The 20,942-nt window shown below is 47.9% G+C and overlaps 1 protein-coding gene across 2 annotated transcripts in view; it reads left to right on the forward strand.

The window, feature by feature from the left end:
- LOC135050456 (ecto-ADP-ribosyltransferase 5-like) overlaps nucleotides 1–20,942 on the forward strand; it is a 183,506-nt gene that overhangs the window by 143,447 nt on the left and 19,117 nt on the right. Inside the window, exon 1 of one of the 2 annotated variants that reach the window (XR_010241614.1) lies at nucleotides 13,277–13,397. The exons of the other annotated variant lie outside the window; for it this stretch is intronic. The gene's annotated coding sequence lies outside the window, so the exon portion shown is untranslated. Of the gene's footprint in view, nucleotides 1–13,276; nucleotides 13,398–20,942 lie in introns of those variants that run through there. 2 annotated transcript variants of the gene reach the window in all.

Below are 20,942 nucleotides of genomic sequence, written 5' to 3' on the forward strand. Positions count from 1 at the left end.
AGTGTATGGATGTATGAGAGCGGCAGTGTATGGATGTAAGAGAGCGGCAGTGTATGGATGTATGAGAGCGGCAGTGTATGGATGTATGAGAGCGGCCGTGTATGGATGTATGAGAGCGGCAGTGTATGGATGTATGAGAGCGCCAGTGTATGGATGTATGAGAGCGACAGTGTATGGATGTATGAGAGCGGCAGTGTATGGATGTATGAGAGCGGCAGTGTATGGATGTATGAGAGCGGCAGTGTATGGATGTATGAGAGCGCCACTGTATGGATGTATGAGAGCGACAGTTTATGGATGTATGAGAGCGGCAGTGTATGGATGTATGAGAGCGGCAGTGTACGGATATATGGATGTATGAGAGCGGCAGTATATGGATGTATGAGAGCGGCAGTGTACGGATATATGGATGTATGAGAGCGGCAGTGTATGGATGTATGAGAGCGGCAGTATGTGGATATATGTATGTATGAGAGCGGCAGTGTACGGATATATGGATGTATGAGAGCGGCAGTGTATGGATGTATGAGAGCGGCAGTGTACGGATATATAGATGTATGAGAGCGGCAGTGTATGGATGTATGAGAGCGGCAGTGTACGGATAATGGATGTATGAGAGCGGCAGTGTATGGATGTATGAGAGCGGCAGTGTACGGATATATGGATGTATGAGAGCGGCAGTGTATGGATGTATGAGAGATGCAGTGTACGGATATATGGATGTATGAGAGCGGCAGTGTATGGATGTATGAGAGCGGCAGTGTACGGATATATGTATGTATGAGAGCGGCAGTGTATGGATGTATGAGAGATGCAGTGTACGGATATATGGATGTATGAGAGCGGCAGTGTATGGATGTATGAGAGCGGCAGTGTACGGATATATGGATGTATGAGAGTGGCAGTGTATGGATGTATGAGAGCGGCAGTGTACGGATATATGGATGTATGAGAGCGGCAGTGTATGGATGTATGAGAGATGCAGTGTACGGATATTAGAGATGAGCGGGTTCGGTTTCTTTGAATCCGAACCCGCACGAACTTCACTTTTTTTTTCACGGGTCCGAGCGACTCGGATCTTCCCGCCTTGCTCGGTTAACCCGAGCGCGCCCGAACGTCATCATGACGCTGTCGGATTCTCGCGAGACTCGGATTCTATATAAGGAGCCGCGCGTCGCCGCCATTTTCACACGTGCATTGAGATTGATAGGGAGAGGACGTGGCTGGCGTCCTCTCCATTAGAATAGATTAGAAGAGAGAGAGAGAGAGAGAGATTGTGCAGACAGAGTTTACCACAGTGACCAGTGCAGTTGTTGTTAAGTTAACTTTTATTTAATATATCCGTTCTCTGCTATATCCGTTCTCTGCCTGAAAAAAACGATACACAGCAGTCACACAGTGTGACTCAGTCTGTGTGCACTCAGCTCAGCCCAGTGTGCTGCACATCAATGTATAAAAGCTTATAATAATTGTGGGGGAGACTGGGGAGCACTGCAGGTTGTTATAGCAGGAGCCAGGAGTACATAATATTATATTAATTTAAAATTAAACAGTGCACACTTTTGCTGCAGGAGTGCCACTGCCAGTGTGACTAGTGGTGACCAGTGCCTGACCACCAGTATAGTAGTATATTGTTGTATACTATCTCTTTATCAACCAGTCTATATTAGCAGCAGACACAGTACAGTGCGGTAGTTCACGGCTGTGGCTACCTCTGTGTCGGCAGTCGGCACTCGGCAGGCAGTCCGTCCATCCATAATTGTATAATTATATACCACCTAACCGTGGTATTTTTTTTTCTTTCTTTATACCGTCGTCATAGTCATACTAGTTGTTACGAGTATACTACTATCTCTTTATCAACCAGTGTACAGTGCGGTAGTTCACGGCTGTGGCTACCTCTGTGTCGGCAGTCGGCAGGCAGTCCGTCCATCCATAATTGTATTATTATAATATATACCACCTAACCGTGGTTTTTTTTTCATTCTTTATACCGTCATAGTGTCATACTAGTTGTTACGAGTATACTACTATCTCTTTATCAACCAGTGTACAGTGCGGTAGTTCACGGCTGTGGCTACCTCTGTGTCGGCAGTCGGCAGGCAGTCCGTCCATCCATAATTGTATTATAATATATACCACCTAACCGTGGTTTTTTTTTCATTCTTTATACCGTCATAGTGTCATACTAGTTGTTACGAGTATACTACTATCTCTTTATCAACCAGTGTACAGTGCGGTAGTTCACGGCTGTGGCTACCTCTGTGTCGGCAGTCGGCAGGCAGTCCGTCCATCCATAATTGTATTATAATATATACCACCTAACCGTGTTTTTTTTTTCATTCTTTATACCGTCATAGTCAGTCATACTAGTTGTTACGAGTATACTACTATCTCTTTATCAACCAGTGTACAGTGCGGTAGTTCACGGCTGTGGCTACCTCTGTGTCGGCACTCGGCAGGCAGTCCGTCCATCCATAATTGTATTATAATATATACCACCTAACCGTGGTTTTTTTTTCATTCTTTATACCGTCATAGTGTCATACTAGTTGTTACGAGTATACTACTATCTCTTTATCAACCAGTGTACAGTGCGGTAGTTCACGGCTGTGGCTACCTCTGTGTCGGCAGTCGGCAGGCAGTCCGTCCATCCATAATTGTATTATAATATATACCACCTAACCGTGGTTTTTTTTTCATTCTTTATACCGTCATAGTGTCATACTAGTTGTTACGAGTATACTACTATCTCTTTATCAACCAGTGTACAGTGCGGTAGTTCACGGCTGTGGCTACCTCTGTGTCGGCAGTCGGCAGGCAGTCCGTCCATCCATAATTGTATTATAATATATACCACCTAACCGTGGTTTTTTTTTCATTCTTTATACCGTCATAGTCAGTCATACTAGTTGTTACGAGTATACTACTATCTCTTTATCAACCAGTGTACAGTGCGGTAGTTCACGGCTGTGGCTACCTCTGTGTCGGCAGTCGGCAGGCAGTCCGTCCATCCATAATTGTATTATAATATATACCACCTAACCGTGGTTTTTTTTTCATTCTTTATACCGTCATAGTGTCATACTAGTTGTTACGAGTATACTACTATCTCTTTATCAACCAGTGTACAGTGCGGTAGTTCACGGCTGTGGCTACCTCTGTGTCGGCAGTCGGCAGGCAGTCCGTCCATCCATAATTGTATTATAATATATACCACCTAACCGTGGTTTTTTTTTCATTCTTTATACCGTCATAGTGTCATACTAGTTGTTACGAGTATACTACTATCTCTTTATCAACCAGTGTACAGTGCGGTAGTTCACGGCTGTGGCTACCTCTGTGTCGGCAGTCGGCAGGCAGTCCGTCCATCCATAATTGTATTATAATATATACCACCTAACCGTGGGTTTTTTTTCATTCTTTATACCGTCATAGTCAGTCATACTAGTTGTTACGAGTATACTACTATCTCTTAATCAACCAGTGTACAGTGCGGTAGTTCACGGCTGTGGCTACCTCTGTGTCGGAACTCGGCAGGCAGTCCGTCCATCCATAATTGTATTACAATATATACCACCTAACCGTGGTTTTTTTTTCATTCTTTATACCGTCATAGTCAGTCATACTAGTTGTTACGAGTATACTACTATCTCTTTATCAACCAGTGTACAGTGCGGTAGTTCACGGCTGTGGCTACCTCTGTGTCGGAACTCGGCAGGCAGTCCGTCCATCCATAATTGTATTATTATAAATTAATATATACCACCTAACCGTGGTTTTTTTTTCATTCTTTATACCGTCATAGTGTCATACTAGTTGTTACGAGTATACTACTATCTCTTTATCAACCAGTGTACAGTGCGGTAGTTCACGGCTGTGGCTACCTCTGTGTCGGCAGTCGGCAGGCAGTCCGTCCATCCATAATTGTATTATAATATATACCACCTAACCGTGGTTTTTTTTCCATTCTTTATACCGTCATAGTCAGTCATACTAGTTGTTACGAGTATACTACTATCTCTTTATCAACCAGTGTACAGTGCGGTAGTTCACGGCTGTGGCTACCTCTGTGTCGGCAGTCGGCAGGCAGTCCGTCCATCCATAATTGTATTATAATATATACCACCAAACCGTGGTTTTTTTTTCATTCTTTATACCGTCATAGTCAGTCATACTAGTTGTTACGAGTATACTACTATCTCTTTATCAACCAGTGTACAGTGCGGTAGTTCACGGCTGTGGCTACCTCTGTGTCGGCACTCGGCAGGCAGTCCGTCCATCCATAATTGTATTACAATATATACCACCTAACCGTGGTTTTTTTATACCACCTAACCGTGGCAGTCCGTCCATAATTGTATACTAGTATCCAATCCATCCATCTCCATTGTTTACCTGAGGTGCCTTTTAGTTCTGCCTATAAAATATGGAGAACAAAAAAGTTGAGGTTCCAAAATTAGGGAAAGATCAAGATCCACTTCCACCTCGTGCTGAAGCTGCTGCCACTAGTCATGGCCGAGACGATGAAATGCCAGCAACGTCGTCTGCCAAGGCCGATGCCCAATGTCATAGTACAGAGCATGTCAAATCCAAAACACCAAATATCAGAAAAAAAAGGACTCCAAAACCTAAAATAAAATTGTCGGAGGAGAAGCGTAAACTTGCCAATATGCCATTTACCACACGGAGTGGCAAGGAACGGCTGAGGCCCTGGCCTATGTTCATGGCTAGTGGTTCAGCTTCACATGAGGATGGAAGCACTCAGCCTCTCGCTAGAAAAATGAAACGACTCAAGCTGGCAAAAGCACAGCAAAGAACTGTGCGTTCTTCGAAATCCCAAATCCACAAGGAGAGTCCAATTGTGTCGGTTGCGATGCCTGACCTTCCCAACACTGGATGTGAAGAGCATGCGCCTTCCACCATTTGCACGCCCCCTGCAAGTGCTGGAAGGAGCACCCGCAGTCCAGTTCCTGATAGTGAGATTGAAGATGTCAGTGTTGAAGTCCACCAGGATGCGGAGGATATGGGTGTTGCTGGCGCTGGGGAGGAAATTGACCAGGAGGATTCTGATGGTGAGGTGGTTTGTTTAAGTCAGGCACCCGGGGAGACACCTGTTGTCCGTGGGAGGAATATGGCCGTTGACATGCCAGGTGAAAATACCAAAAAAATCAGCTCTTCGGTGTGGAGGTATTTCACCAGAAATGCGGACAACAGGTGTCAAGCCGTGTTACCTTTGTCAAGCTGTAATAAGTAGGGGTAAGGACGTTAACCACCTCGGAACATCCTCCCTTATACGTCACCTGCAGCGCATTCATAATAAGTCAGTGACAAGTTCAAAAACTTTGGGTGACAGCGGAAGCACTCCACTGACCAGTAAATCCCTTCCTCTTGTAACCAAGCTCACGCAAACCACCCCACCAACTCCCTCAGTGTCAATTTCCTCCTTCCCCAGGAATGCCAATAGTCCTGCAGGCCATGTCACTGGCAATTCTGACGATTCCTCTCCTGCCTGGGATTCCTCCGATGCATCCTTGCGTGTAACGCCTACTGCTGCTGGCGCTGCTGTTGTTGCTGCTGGGAGTCGATGGTCATCCCAGAGGGGAAGTCGTAAGACCACTTTTACTACTTCCACCAAGCAATTGACTGTCCAACAGTCATTTGCGAGGAAGATTAAATATTACAGCAGTCATCCTACTGCAAAGCGGATAACTGAGGCCTTGACATCCTGGGTGGTGAGAAACGTGGTTCCGGTATCCATCATTACTGCAGAGCCAACTAGAGACTTGTTGGAGGTACTGTGTCCCCGGTACCAAATACCATCTAGGTTCCATTTCTCTAGGCAGGCGATACCGAAAATGTACACAGACCTCAGAAAAAGAGTCACCAGTGTCCTAAAAAATGCAGCTGTACCCAATGTCCACTTAACCACGGACATGTGGACAAGTGGAGCAGGGCAGGGTCAGGACTATATGACTGTGACAGCCCACTGGGTAGATGTATGGACTCCCGCCGCAAGAACAGCAGCGGCGGCACCAGTAGCAGCATCTCGCAAACGCCAACTCGTTCCTAGGCAGGCTACGCTTTGTATCACCGGTTTCCAGAATACGCACACAGCTGAAAACCTCTTACGGCAACTGAGGAAGATCATTGCGGAATGGCTTACCCCAATTGGACTCTCCTGTGGATTTGTGGCATCGGACAACGCCAGCAATATTGTGCGTGCATTACATCTGGGCAAATTCCAGCACGTCCCATGTTTTGCACATACCTTGAATTTGGTGGTGCAGAATTTTTTAAAAAACGACAGGGGCGTGCAAGAGATGCTGGCGGTGGCCAGAAAAATTGCGGGACACTTTCGGCGTACAGGCAGCACGTACAGAAGACTGGAGCACCACCAAAAACGCCTGAACCTGCCCTGCCATCATCTGAAGCAGGAGGTGGTAACGAGGTGGAATTCAACCCTCTATATGCTTCAGAGGTTGGAGGAGCAGCAAAAGGCCATTCAAGCCTATACAACTGACCACGATATAGGAGGTGGAATGCACCTGTCTCAAGCGCAGTGGAGAATGATTTCAACGTTGTGCAAGGTTCTGCAACCTTTTGAACTTGCCACACGTGAAGTCAGTTCAGACACTGCCAGCCTGAGTCAGGTCATTCCCCTCATCAGGCTTTTGCAGAAGAAGCTGGAGACATTGAAGGAGGAGCTAAGACAGAGCGATTCCGCTAGGCATGTGGGACTTGTGGATGGAGCCCTTAATTCGCTTAACAAGGATTCACGGGTGGTCAATCTGTTGAAATCAGAGCACTACATTTTGGCCACCGTGCTCGATCCTAGATTTAAAACCTACCTTGGATCTCTCTTTCCGGCGCACACAAGTCTGCTGGGTTTCAAAGACCTGCTGGTGAGAAAATTGTCAAGTCAAGCGGAACGCGACCTGTCAACATCTCCTCCTTCACATTCTCCCGCAACTGGGGGTGCGAGGAAAAGGCTCAGAATTCCGAGCCCACCCGCTGGCGGTGATGCAGGGCAGTCTGGAGCGACTGCTGATGCTGACATCTGGTCCGGACTGAAGGACCTGACAACCATTACGGACATGTCGTCTACTGTCACTGCATATGATTCTATCACCATTGATAGAATGGTGGAGGATTATATGAGTGACCGCATCCAAGTAGGCACGTCACACAGTCCGTACTTATACTGGCAGGAAAAAGAGGCAATTTGGAGGCCCTTGCACAAACTGGCTTTATTCTACCTAAGTTGCCCTCCCACAAGTGTGTACTCCGAAAGAGTGTTTAGTGCCGCCGCTCACCTTGTCAGCAATCGGCGTACAAGGTTACATCCAGAAAATGTGGAGAAGATGATGTTCATTAAAATGAATTATAATCAATTCCTCCGCGGAGACATTGACCAGCAGCAATTGCCTCCACAAAGTACACAGGGAGCTGACATGGTGGATTCCAGTGGGGACGAATTGATAATCTGTGAGGAGGGGGATGTACACGGTGATATATCGGAGGATGATGATGAGGTGGACATCTTGCCTCTGTAGAGCCAGTTTGTGCAAGGAGAGATTAATTGCTTCTTTTTTGGTGGGGGTCCAAACCAACCCGTCATTTCAGTCACAGTCGTGTGGCAGACCCTGTCACTGAAATGATGGGTTGGTTAAAGTGTGCATGTCCTGTTTTGTTTATACAACATAAGGGTGGGTGGGAAGGGCCCAAGGACAATTCCATCTTGCACCTCTTTTTTCTTTTATTTTTCTTTGCGTCATGTGCTGTTTGGGGAGGGTTTTTTGGAAGGGACATCCTGCGTGACACTGCAGTGCCACTCCTAGATGGGCCCGGTGTTTGTGTCGGCCACTAGGGTCGCTTATCTTTCTCACACAGTCAGCTACCTCATTGCGCCTCTTTTTTTCTTTGCGTCATGTGCTGTTTGGGGAGGGTTTTTTGGAAGGGACATCCTGCGTGACACTGCAGTGCCACTCCTAGATGGGCCAGGTGTTTGTGTCGGCCACTAGGGTCGCTAATCTTACTCACACAGCTACCTCATTGCGCCTCTTTTTTTCTTTGCGTCATGTGCTGTTTGGGGAGGGTTTTTTGGAAGGGACATCCTGCGTGACACTGCAGTGCCACTCCTAGATGGGCCCGGTGTTTGTGTCGGCCACTAGGGTCGCTAATCTTGTCATGTGCTGTTTGGGGAGGGTTTTTTGGAAGGGACATCCTGCGTGACACTGCAGTGCCACTCCTAGATGGGCCCGGTGTTTGTGTCGGCCACTAGGGTCGCTTATCTTTCTCACACAGTCAGCTACCTCATTGCGCCTCTTTTTTTCTTTGCGTCATGTGCTGTTTGGGGAGGGTTTTTTGGAAGGGACATCCTGCGTGACACTGCAGTGCCACTCCTAGATGGGCCCGGTGTTTGTGTCGGCCACTAGGGTCGCTTATCTTTCTCACACAGTCAGCTACCTCATTGCGCCTCTTTTTTTCTTTGCGTCATGTGCTGTTTGGGGAGGGTTTTTTGGAAGGGACATCCTGCGTGACACTGCAGTGCCACTCCTAGATGGGCCCGGTGTTTGTGTCGGCCACTAGGGTCGCTTATCTTTCTCACACAGTCAGCTACCTCATTGCGCCTCTTTTTTTCTTTGCGTCATGTGCTGTTTGGGGAGGGTTTTTTGGGAGGGACATCCTGCGTGACACTGCAGTGCCACTCCTAGATGGGCCCGGTGTTTGTGTCGGCCACTAGGGTCGCTAATCTTACTCACACAGCTACCTCATTGCGCCTCTTTTTTTCTTTGCGTCATGTGCTGTTTGGGGAGGGTTTTTTGGAAGGGACATCCTGCGTGACACTGCAGTGCCACTCCTAGATGGGCCAGGTGTTTGTGTCGGCCACTAGGGTCGCTGAGCTTAGTCATCCAGCGACCTCGGTGCAAATTTTAGGACTAAAAATAATATTGTGAGGTGTAAGGTGTTCAGAATAGACTGAAAATGAGTGTTAATTATGGTTATTGAGGTTAATAATACTATGGGATCAAAATGACCCCCAAATTCAATGTTTTAAGCTGTTTTTTAGGGTTTTTTGAAAAAACCACCCGAATCCAAAACACACCCGAATCCGACAAAAAAAATTCGGTGAGGTTTTGCCAAAACGCGGTCGAACCCAAAACACGTCCGCGGAACCGAACCCAAAACCAAAACACAAAACCCGAAAAATTTCAGGCGCTCATCTCTAACGGATATATGGATGTATGAGAGATGCAGTGTACGATATATGGATGTATGAGAGCGGCAGTGTATGGATGTATGAGAGCGGCAGTGTACGGATATATGGATGTATGAGAGCGGCAGTGTATGGATGTATGAGAGCGGCAGTGTACGGATATATGGATGTATGAGAGCGGCAGTGTACGGATATATGGATGTATGAGAGCGGCAGTGTACGGATATATGGATGTATGAGAGCGGCAGTGTACGGATATATGGATGTATGAGAGCGGCAGTGTACGGATATATGGATGTATGAGAGCGCCAGTGTATGGATGTATGAGAGCGGCAGTGTACGGATATATGGATGTATGAGAGCGGCAGTGTATGGATGTATGAGAGCGGCAGTGTATGGATGTATGAGAGCGCAGTGTATGGATGTATGAGAGCGGCAGTGTATGGATGTAAGAGAGCGGCAGTGTATGGATGTATGAGAGCGGCAGTGTATGGATGTATGAGAGCGGCAGTGTATGGATGTATGAGAGCGGCAGTGTATGGATGTATGAGAGCGCCAGTGTATGGATGTATGAGAGCGACAGTGTATGGATGTATGAGAGCGGCAGTGTATGGATGTATGAGAGCGGCAGTGTATGGATGTATGAGAGCGGCAGTGTATGGATGTATGAGAGCGCCACTGTATGGATGTATGAGAGCGACAGTTTATGGATGTATGAGAGCGGCAGTGTATGGATGTATGAGAGCGGCAGTGTACGGATATATGGATGTATGAGAGCGGCAGTATATGGATGTATGAGAGCGGCAGTGTACGGATATATGGATGTATGAGAGCGGCAGTGTATGGATGTATGAGAGCGGCAGTATGTGGATATATGGATGTATGAGAGCGGCAGTGTACGGATATATGGATGTATGAGAGCGGCAGTGTATGGATGTATGAGAGCGGCAGTGTACGGATATATAGATGTATGAGAGCGGCAGTGTATGGATGTATGAGAGCGGCAGTGTACGGATAATGGATGTATGAGAGCGGCAGTGTATGGATGTATGAGAGCGGCAGTGTACGGATATATGGATGTATGAGAGCGGCAGTGTATGGATGTATGAGAGATGCAGTGTACGGATATATGGATGTATGAGAGCGGCAGTGTATGGATGTATGAGAGCGGCAGTGTACGGATATATGTATGTATGAGAGCGGCAGTGTATGGATGTATGAGAGATGCAGTGTACGGATATATGGATGTATGAGAGCGGCAGTGTATGGATGTATGAGAGCGGCAGTGTACGGATATATGGATGTATGAGAGCGGCAGTGTATGGATGTATGAGAGATGCAGTGTACGGATATATGGATGTATGAGAGCGGCAGTGTATGGATGTATGAGAGCGTCAGTGTACGGATATATGGATGTATGAGAGCGGCAGTGTATGGATGTATGAGAGCGGCAGTGTACGGATATATGGATGTATGAGAGCGGCAGTGTATGGATGTATGAGAGATGCAGTGTACGGATATATGGATGTATGAGAGATGCAGTGTACGATATATGGATGTATGAGAGCGGCAGTGTATGGATGTATGAGAGCGGCAGTGTACGGATATATGGATGTATGAGAGCGGCAGTGTATGGATGTATGAGAGCGGCAGTGTACGGATATATGGATGTATGAGAGCGGCAGTGTATGGATGTATGAGAGCGGCAGTGTACGGATAGATATATGGATGTATGAGAGCGGCAGTGTACGGATATATGGATGTATGAGAGCGGCAGTGTACGGATATATGGATGTATGAGAGCGGCAGTGTGCCTCACAGTTACCCACTATCTCCCTGCACCCCTGCTTCAGTCACCCACTGAAGATCGACAATGTTTAGGTCGACCAATATAGGTCAACAGTCACTAGGTCAACAGGGTTTGAAGGTTGACAGGGTTTCTAGGTCGACATGTTCTAGGTCGACAGATCAAAAGGTCGACCTGAGTTTTTCACATTTTTTTTTCTTTTTTGGAACTTTTTCATTCTTAATGATCCACACGGACTACGATTGGGAATAGTAACCTGTGCCGAGCGCACGCGAGCCATGCGAGGGGACACGGTGCACTAATTGGGCTTCCCGGTCGACCTTTTGACCTGTCGACCTAAAACATGTCGACCTAGAAACCCTGTTGACCTTCAAACCCTGTCGACCTAGTGACTGTCGACCTATAGTGGTTGACCTAAACATTGTCGACCTAGACACTGTCGACTTAATGATCCACACCCCTGCTGACACCCACTATCTCCCTGTCACCCTGCTTCAGTCACCCACTATCTCTCTGTCACCCCTGCTTCAGTTACCCACTATCTCCCTGTCACCCCTGCCTCAGTCACCCACTCTGTCACCCTGCCTCAGTCACCAACTCTACCTGTCACCCTGCCTCAGTCATCTACTCTCTACTTGTCACCAATGCCTCAATCACCCACTATGTCCATGTCACCCCTACTCCAGTCACCCACTATCTCCCTGTCACCCCTGCCTCAGTCACCCACTATCTCCCTGTCACCCCTGCTTCAGTCACCCACTATATCCCTGACACGCCTGCTTCAGTCACCCACTATCTCCCTGTCACCCCTGCTTCAGTCACCCACTATTTTCCTGTCACCCCTGCTTCAGTCACCCACTATCTCCCTGTTACCCCTGCCTCATTCACCCACTCTCTGTCACCCTGCCTCAGTCACCAACTACCTGTCACCCAGCCTCAGTCATCTACTCTCTACTTGTCACCCATGCCTCAGTCAGCCACTATGTCCATGTCACCCCTGCCTCAGTCACCCACTATCTCCCTGTCACTCCTGCCTCACCAGTCACCCACTATCTCCCTGTCACCCCTACTTTGGTCACCCACTATCTACCTGTCACCCCTGCCTCAGTCACCCACTTACAGTTTTTTTTTGTGGCGCGTGCTATCTCTATTTTTAATAAAGAAGAGGGGCACAATGCATATTATTGCACCTGGGCCCACCATTCTCTAGTTCCGCCACTGCCCTTGTCTGTCTCTGTCTCTCTTGCTGCCCCTGGTATCTCTGTCTCTCTCCCTGCCCCTGGACGGTCTGTCTGTCTCTCTCTTGCTGCCCCTGGTCTGTCTGTCTCTCTCTTACTGCCTGGGTCTGTCTGTCTCTCTCTCTCTCTCTCGCTGCCCCTGGTCTGTCTCTCTCTCACTGTCCCTGGTCTGTCTCTCTCTTGCTGCCCCTGGTCTGTCATTCTCTCTCTCTCTCTCTCACTGCCCCTGGTCTGTCTCTCTTCCTGCACCTGGTCTGTGTGTGTGTGTGTGTGTGTGTGTGTGTGTGTGTATGTGTGTGTGTGTGTGTGTGTGTGTGTGTGTGTGTGTGTGTTTCTCTGTCCCTGGTCTTTCTGTCTCCTCTCTCTCTTCCCCCATGTCTCCCAGTATCTGTCTGGCCCTGGTCTCTCTGTCTCCTATGTCTCCCAGTCTCTGTCTGGCCCTAGTCTGTCTCCCTCTCTCTCTCTACCTCTAGTCTGTCTCTGTCTCCCCCAACTCTCTCTCTCCCATGTCTTCCATTGGCCTTTTCTCTGGCCCATGTCTCCCTCTCTTTCTGTCCATCATCTCTCGCTGTCTCTGCCCCTGGTATCTACCACATGTCTCCCTCGCGCTGTCTGGCCCAGGGCTCTGTCTCCCTCTCTCATGTCCCCTCTCACTGCCCCTGGTCTCTCTCTCTCTCTCTGCTCCTGATCTCTTTCTCATGTCTCCATCTCTCTCTGTCCCCAGAGCCGGATTAAGGGGGGGGTTCTGGGGTTAAGTACCCCGGGTCCCCTAATCTGAAAGGGCCCCCATCCACAAGCCACAGATCGGATCAATGTACTGATCTGATCCGCAGCACTGCACTCCCCTCTGACACCGCTTCACAGCTGCAGAGCTTTGCTGGGCTGCCTGACGAGTGACAGCTCAGCTGTCCAATGGTGTGTGTAGCTGCAGCCTACACTCCAGCCAGTCACGGAGCTGCAGGCTGCTGCTGCTGCACATACCATTGGACAGCTGAGCTGTCACTCGGCAGCCAGAGGAAGCAGGATTCCTAGCGTGCCGTGCACTGCACAGTGCACACAGTCACAGCTGACAACATGCTATGTGGATGTGCTAATTGGAGGAGAGAACTTCAAGCTCTTTTCCTACTGTTCTGTGAGTCAAGCAAACGTGAGACAGGCTGTATTTTGTCATTAATTACATTTGAAGTTGAGGTTCCTGTATAGTGTGAGTGTGTATGTATGTATATATATATATATATATATATATATATTTATTTGTATTGTGGTTTTCATTTTACACCTGAGGGCCCCCTATGTTTTACGTTCCCCGGGCCCCCTGAAGTCTTAATCCAGCTCTGTCTGCCCCAGGTCTGTCTCTTGCTGCCCCTGGTGTCTCTCTCTCTCTGCCTCTCTCTCTGTAACTACCCCTGGTCTCTCTCTGTTTCCCCCTCTCTCTCCTGTCTATCTCTGGCTCTAGTCTCTCTCTGCCCCTGGTCTCCGTCTGTCTGTCTCTCCTCCCCTGGTCTCTATCTGTCCCCCCCCATGTCCCCCGGTCTCTTTGCCTCTGGTCTCTCTCTGTATCCCTGTCTCTCTCTTCCCCCATGTCTCCCAGTGTCTCTCTGGCCCTGATCTCTCTGTCTCCTCCATCTCTTTCTCTCTGTCTCCTCCATCTCTTCCTCTCTCTCTCTTCCATGACTTCCAGTCTCTCTCTGTCCCTGGTCTCTCTCTGTCTCTGCCCCTGGTCTCTCTCTGTCTCTGCCCCTGGTCTCTCTCTGTCTCTGCCCCTGGTCTCTCTCTGTCTCTGCACCTGGTCTCTCTCTGTCTCTCTCTGTCTCTCTCTCTCTTCCCCATATCTCCCTCTCTCTGTCTGGCCCTGGTCTCTGTTTTCCCTCTCTCCCATGTGTCACTCTCACTGCCCCTGGTCTCTCTCTCTCTCTCTCTGCTCTTGATCCCTCCCTCTCTCTCTGTCTCCATCTCTCTCTCTCTTTTCTCCATCTCTCTCTGCCTCTGGTTTCTCATTCTTCTTCCAGTGTCTCCCTCTATCTCTCTGCCCCATGCGTCTCCCTCTCTCTCTCTACCCCATGTGTCTCCCTCTCTCTCTCTGCCCCATGTGTCTCCCTCTCTCTCTCTGCCCCATGTGTCTCCCTCTCTCTCTCTCTGCCCCATGTGTCCCCCTCTCTCTCTCTCTGCCCCATGTGTCTCCCTCTCTCTCTCTGCCCCATGTGTCTTCCTCTCTCTCTCTCTGCCCCATGTGTCTCCCTCTCTCTCTCTCTGCCCCATGTGTCTCCCTCTCTCTCTCTCTCTGCCCCATGTGTCTCCCTCTCTCTCTGCCCCATGTGTCTCCCTCTCTCTCTGCCCCATGTGTCTCCCTCTCTCTCTCTGCCCCATGTGTCTCTTTCAGTTAATCATCAAAACAGTGATAATGCCCATCCCCAGCTGACCATGTCTGTTTTTCGGAAGTGCGCAATAATTTTTTTTTTTTTTTGGGGGGGGGGCATTCTTCAACTTGCCCTGGGCACCAAAGACCCTAGATACACCCTTGTCTTGGCGTATATATATGATGGATGCACATGTCCGATTTCAGAAAACTACTGAATATCACTTAAACCAGTACACTGTACTGCTGCTGGAAGTCAATCTTCCAGCATCCGCCAATCTTAGAGGAACCTCCTGGTCCCTCTGCACCCATGGCTTCTCTCCCAGTGTGTCCCTGATCTCAGCAATCGGGCAGCCCAGGGGAGCTGGAGACACCCCCCTCCTCCACCCTGCACTCTGCTGCTGTTGAAAAGAGAAGCAGCCACCTGGGAAATGGAAATACACAATGAGCTGCCCCCAGTCTATTCCCATCGGCTGTTCCTCTCAGCAGCCATTGGGGAAATGTAAAAGCTGCAGAATGCTCTGCCCCAGGCAATGGGCGTGGTCTCGTTAAAATGGGCGTAGCCTCACCGGAAAAGACTACCTGACACCCCAGTTTTTGGCCCTGCACCAACAGACCTTGGCCACCACAGGGGAAAAAAAATTCACCATATTAAGCCCCATACAGTAATGTCCCCTGCACAATATGCCCCACACTGCAATGCCCGTGATACATTATGTCCTACAGTAAAGCTTCTACACACTGGGTGTCATGCTCGTTACCAGGGGTTTCATGGGCTGGGTGTCTTGCTCGTTGCCAGGGGTTTAATGCTCTGGGACAGGTGTCCTATTCATTGCCAGGGGTTTGTAATGCTTGTGGCCAGGGGTAATTCTCGTTGCCAGGGGTGTGTTATCGTTAAACATTTTAAAATTTTTATTCTTACAGTGAAATTTTACATTTCTGAATTTAAAAAAATAAATTGAAAAAAAGCCTTACGGTTTCACATGTCCCATTAAGGCTTCTTACACATGATCTGGCATTTCAGAAACCTGTTGTAACTCTTCCACTCAAACTCCAAAAAGCATTGAAATTCCGATCATTAAGGCTGATGCCTTAATGGACGTGTTCCTTGCACAATACAGATATGGTATGCCTTCACAGCCTGTGGGTAAGTGCAGATTCAGCACTCTCACAGAGTGACATTGCTGTCACTCACACAATGGTGGAGCTGCTAAATCACACATGCAGTCTATGCAACTGAAGGTCTTAGCAGAAGACAGCTGCTCAGGTGAGGTAAGAGTGGTGTTGATTGGAGTGAGGAGACAGAGAAGTGTGGATGGGGGAACAGAAATGTGTGGATAGGGGGAAGACTAGGCAGCACTGATGGGGGTACAAACCTACAAAGACAGGTGGAAAACAGTGATGCAGTTGGGGAGAGGTAAGACAGTGATGCAGTTTGGGGGGGAGACAGAGCGCAACAGATGGGAAAAGAGAGTGCCACAGATGGGGAAAGAAAATACTGCAGATGGGGGAAAGACAGTGGCACAGATGGTGGGGAGACAGAGCGGTGTGGATGGGTGGACAGCGCCATATTGATGAGGGCAACAGATCAGCACAGATGGAGAGGGGTGAGAGCAGTTCAGATGGAAAGAAAAAGTGGCACAGACGGTGGGGAGACAGTGCGGTGTGGATGGGTGGACAGAGCAGCACGTATAGATGCGGGCAACAGAGCAGCACAGATGGAGAGGGGTGAGACCAGTACAGATGGAAAGAAACAGTGGCAAAGATGGTGGGGAGACAGAGCGGTGTGGATGGGTGGACAGTGCCGTATGGATGAGGGCAACAGAGCAGCACAGATGGAGAGGGGTGAGAGCAGTTCAGATAGAAAGACACAGTGGCACAGATGAGGGGGGCAGAGCAGAATGGATAAGAGGAATACAGTCCGACATCGGAGGGGTTAAGTATTTTCACCTACCCTTGGTGGGTGGCAGCTATGCCTATTCCTTGTGGGTGGTGGCTAGGGATAACCCCCCCAATCCCACCCTGGGCCATGAACCTAACAGTGACCCCAATACTTACCATCAGGATGTCAGCTACATGAATGGGGTAAGAGTGATGAGAATAGGTGGGAGATTAAGCAGCATGTATGGGAAGGGAGACAGAGTGGTGCAGATGAGGGGCAACGATGCAGATGGGTTGAAAACACTGGCACGGATGGGTAGAAAACTGGTACAGATGGGAGAGAAGACAGTGTGGTGTATATGGGAGGAGGCAGAATGACGCTGAACAGGGAAGCACTGAGCAGCGCAGAGAGAAGGAAACGGTGGTACGGTCAAGGCACAGGTGGGGAAAGACAGATGGTGCAGATAAATTAGTACAGACTAGCACAGATCGGAGAACACAGCAGTAGGGATTGGGGAAGACATAGCAGCATGGAAGTGTATAGGGGAAGTAAGTGTAGATGCATAGACCTTAGATGGGGTATTATAGTTTTAGCAATTAACCAAGATGTTTGAGGGAGCTAAATGTGTATTCTAAATGAGATGGATGTACGGAGTGAGAAGGATGTTGGAACAAGGTGGGATTGCTGTGGTGACTGAATGGGATGGTTATGAGGACTGTGTGTGATGGGTGCACCACATAACTGCTCAGACCTTCAGTTGCATAGACTGCATGTGTGTATTCCAATGAGCACACAAATCTGTGAATTAGCAGCTCCACCATTGTGTGAGTCACAGCAATCTCACTCTGTGAGAGTGCTGAATCTGCACTTACCCACAGGCTGTGACGGCATACCATATCTGTATTGTGCAAGGAACACGTCCATTAAGGCGTCAGCCTTAATGATCGGAATTTCAATGCTTTTTGGAGTTTGATTGGAAGTGTTACAACAGGTTTCTGAAATGCCAGATCATGTGTTAGAAGCCTCAATGGGACATGTGAAACCGTAAGGTTTTTTGTCTATGGAATATATATATATATATATATATATTTTTTTTTATATATATATATATATATACTAAAATAAATCAGGAGAGCGCACTGGTAAATGTATAGGCATTCACTTTTATAGAGAATAAGTAATATCCACATACATTGCAGTTTAAAATTCCAAGCTTAATAGAGTTCAAAGACCCGTCACCGTTGTGCCCAGTCGTGCTGAATCTCTCTCGCGCCGTCTCTCACGCCAGCTCCGGACCCGGCGGGTGACGTCACAACGTCCACAGCAAGTAGCCACGTCCAACCCCCTGACGAAGACTGTGATTGGTCGAAACGCGTTGGTGTGGCTACTTGCTGTGGACGTTGTGACGTCACCCGCCGGGTCCGGAGCCGGCGCAAGAGAGATTCAGCACGACTGTGCACAACGGTGACGGGTCTTTGAACTCTATTAAGCTTGGAATTTTAAACTGCAATGTATGTGGATATTACTTATTCTCTATAAAAGTGACTGCCAATACATTTACCAGTGCGCTCTCCTGATTTGTTTTACCACCAATACCGTTTGCTCCTAGGCTGGGAGCTGGATTGAGCTGCATTGGGACAATTGCTTGAAAAAGACTCTGGAAAACATGGTTATGCAGCGCAGACTTTGAATATCATTGTTTCATATATATATATACACTGCTCAAAAAAATAAAGGGAACACTAAAATAACACATTCAAGATCTGAATGAATCAAATATTCTTATTAAATACTTTGTTCTTTACATAGTTTAATGTGCTGACAACAAAATCACACAAAAATTATCAATGGAAATCAAATTTATTAACCCATGGAGGTCTGGATTTGGAGTCACACTCAAAATTAAAGTGAAAAACACATTACAGGCTGATCCAACTCTGATGTAATGTCCTTAAAACAAGTCAAAATGAGGCTCAGTAGTGTGTGTGGCCTCCACCTGCCTGGATGACCTCCCTGCAACCCGCACAAGTGGCTCAGGTTGTGCAGCTCATCCAGGATGGCACACCAATGCGAGCTGTGGCAAGAAGGTTTGCTGTGTCTGTCAGCGTAGTGTCCAGAGCATGGAGGCGGTGTCAGGAGACAGGCCAGTACATCAGGAGACGTGGAGGAGGCTGTAGGAGGGCAACAACCCAACACAGGACCGCTACCTCCGCCTTTGTGCAAGGAGGAACCGGCGGAGCACTGCCAGAGCCCTGCAAAATTACCTCCAGCAAGCCCCAAATGTGCATGTGTCTACTCAAACGATCAGAAACAGACTCCATGAGGGTGGTACGAGGGCCTGACGTCCACAGGTGGGGGTTGTGGTTACAGCCCAAGACCGTGCAGGACATTTGGCATTTGCCAGAGAACACCAAGATTGGCAAATTTGCCACTGGCGCCCTGTGCTCTTCACAGATGAAAGCAGGTTCTCACTGAGCACATGTGACAGATGTGACAGAGTCTGGAGACGCCAAGGAGAACGTTCTGCTGCCTGCAACATCCTCCAGCATGACCGGTTTGGCAGTGGGTCAGTAATGGTGTGGGGTGGCATTTCTTTGGGGGGCCGCACAGCCCTCCATGTGCTCACCAGAGGTAGCCTGACTGCCATTAGGTACCAAGATGAGATCCTCAGACCCCTTGTGAGACCATATGCTGGTGCGGTTGGCCCTGGGTTCCTCCTAATGCAAGACAATGCTAGACCTCATGTGGCTGGAGTGTGTCAACAGTTCCTGCAAGACGTAGGCATTGATGCTATGGACTGGCCTGCCCGTTCCCCAGACCTGAATCCAATTGAGCACATCTGGGACATCATGTCTCGCTCCATCCACCAACGCCACGTTGCACCACAGACTGTCCAGTAGTTGGCGGATGCTTTAGTCCAGGTCTGGGAGGAGATCCCTCAGGAGACCATCCGCCACCTCACCAGGAGCATGCCCAGGCATTGTAGGGAGGTCATACAGGCACGTGGAGGCCACACACACACTAATGAGCCTCATTTTGACTTGTTTTAAGTACATTACATCAAAGTTGGATCAGCCTGTAGTGTGTTTTTCCACTTTAATTTTGAGTGTGACTCCAAATCCAGACCTCCATGGGTTAATAAATTTGATTTCCATTGATAATTTTTGTGTGATTTTGTTGTCAGCACATTCAACTATGTAAAGAACAAAGTATTTAATATTAATATTTCATTCATTCAGATCTAGGATATGTTATTTTAGTGTTCCCTTTATTTTTTTGAGCAGTGTATATATTGTTTTGGACTGGTTGGTTGGTGACCTTTGCACAAATGTGCTCTGTTCACATGCATCTATAAGCCCTGGGATCTGCACAGTTCAAACCAAGCTTCAAGTTTAACAATAGAAAAATAAAAAATATATATATCTATTGCTTTTGTACTGGTTGGTTGGTGTATTTTACCCACGGGCGCTTTGGTTCACGGTCTTTCTCTGCGCTCCCGGCATGACTACGCGGATGGATCAACTAGTCATGCCGGGAACGCTGGTAAACATAGAAACATAGAGTTTGTCTGCAGATAAGAACCACTTGGCCCATCTAGTCTGCCCTTTTTTTTTTTTTTTACATTATTTTTATCTCTAACCTTATTTGATCCTTATTTCTTTGTAAGGATATCCTTATGTCTATCCGATGGTATGCGATGGAGCTGCATCAGATGAGCGTGGCTCCATCTGTAGATTACTATCAGTTTAGAGAAGAGCAACAAAATACTAGTGCAGCAGATGCTGCCACCAGTCATGATAACAATGCTAGTCCAGCAACGTCATCTACTAAAGCCAATGCCCAAGTGCATAGCGGGTCTAATTCAAGGCATCTAAAATCAAAAGCCCAATATACAGCATTAAAGAAAAAGACACCTCTTATAAAGGGAAGGTTTGGTGCAGAAAAACATAAAATTGCCAACATGCCATTCACCACACACAGTGGCAAGGAAAGGCGCTGACCATGGCATTTATTTCTGAGTCATAGTTCTGCAACTGTCAGTGAGGCATCTTCATCTGCCTCTCATGATGATGGAAGAACTTTTTACTTTTTAAGGCAGTAAAACAAACTGTGCGTTCAGAACTGTCAGACATCCCTGAGGAGAGTCTAGGAGTGTCCATGTTAGCGATGTGTGAGCCTGACATTTCTCACACTGTACTCATAGAGAAGCCACTTTTGCTTCCTTCCTCCCTTTCTACAATATCTGCACATGTGGGGAGTAGAACAAGTATAGTTATTATGAGGACATGATAGAAATTGAGGATTCTTGTGTGGAAGTGGAACATTAAGATGTACGTGGACACATCTGTACTTCATATTGTTACATATTTCTGTCTGCAGGAAAAGCAGCCACAGACTCTGTATAATTATCCCAAACTGACTGTGTCTCCTTTGTACTT

This window comes from Pseudophryne corroboree, chromosome 2, assembly GCF_028390025.1.
Source record: "Pseudophryne corroboree isolate aPseCor3 chromosome 2, aPseCor3.hap2, whole genome shotgun sequence".
NCBI lineage: Eukaryota > Metazoa > Chordata > Amphibia > Anura > Myobatrachidae > Pseudophryne > Pseudophryne corroboree.